Genomic DNA, 949 nt, shown 5'->3' on the forward strand with positions numbered 1-949 from the left:
ATTTAATCCAGTCCCCTTTCAAGTGTATAACCAATACTCTCAGCTGTCCCTCCAATACAAAATAATTGAGAGCCAATTGACAACCATGGGATAAGCCCTCTGGATAATATGTGCAGAGTGAAAATCTATAAAGTTTCATATTCATTCAACAAATACTTAAGGCACAAAGCTAGGAAAGACAACATAAATGGATTAGACATTATCTCTGCTCTCACAAGACCTATAATTTAGTAAGGCTATAAGCAAGTAAGAACATTATTATAAGAATGCTCACTTTAGCACTATATACACTAAAATGGGAATGATAGAAGAGTAGTAGAGTCCCTGAGCAGGGATGACAGGCAAATTTGTGAAGGGTTGCATATTTTCAAAAATTTGGCTCTCAAAAATTTTTATAGAAATTAACATTAAAAGGGCTATGGTATATGTACAAACAAAAGATGATGTAAGATGCATTTAATGCTGTTCACAAAAAAACCACTTTCAAACCACTTCAACCACAATACCTGGGTTGAAGATGAGACAATGGAAATAAATTTACCATCCAAACACTAATTAGAAAGGAAAATGTGAGGATGGCTGCAACAAATAACACAGGAAATAACAATTGTTGGTGAGGATGTGGAGAAACTGGAACCTTCATAGATTGCTGGAATGTAAAATGATGCAGCTTCTTTGCAAAAACAGTTTAGCAGCTTCTCATAAAGTTAAATACAGAGTCACCAGATGACCCAGCAATTTCAGTCCTAAGTATATGCCAAAGAGAAGTGGAAAGATATGCACATGAAATGCACAAGTGCATTATTCATAATAACAAAAAGTGGAAACAGCCCAAATGTTCATCAGTTGATAAATGGATAAATCAATGTGGCATATCCAAATGGGGTAGGCAGAAGAAAGACCCTTAAATATGACCAAGTCCTAATACCTGGAACTTGTGAATATGTAA

General features: G+C 35.1%; 1 non-coding gene across 1 annotated transcript; it reads left to right on the forward strand.

The window, feature by feature from the left end:
• Nucleotides 1-266: 266 nt before the first annotated feature.
• On the forward strand, nucleotides 267-369 carry LOC118522576 (U6 spliceosomal RNA). The gene has a single exon (XR_004910694.1). It is a non-coding gene; the product is annotated as a U6 spliceosomal RNA (small nuclear RNA).
• The last annotated feature ends 580 nt before the right edge of the window (nucleotides 370-949 follow it).

This window comes from Halichoerus grypus, chromosome 1 (assembly GCF_964656455.1).
Source record: "Halichoerus grypus chromosome 1, mHalGry1.hap1.1, whole genome shotgun sequence".
Taxonomy (NCBI): domain Eukaryota; kingdom Metazoa; phylum Chordata; class Mammalia; order Carnivora; family Phocidae; genus Halichoerus; species Halichoerus grypus.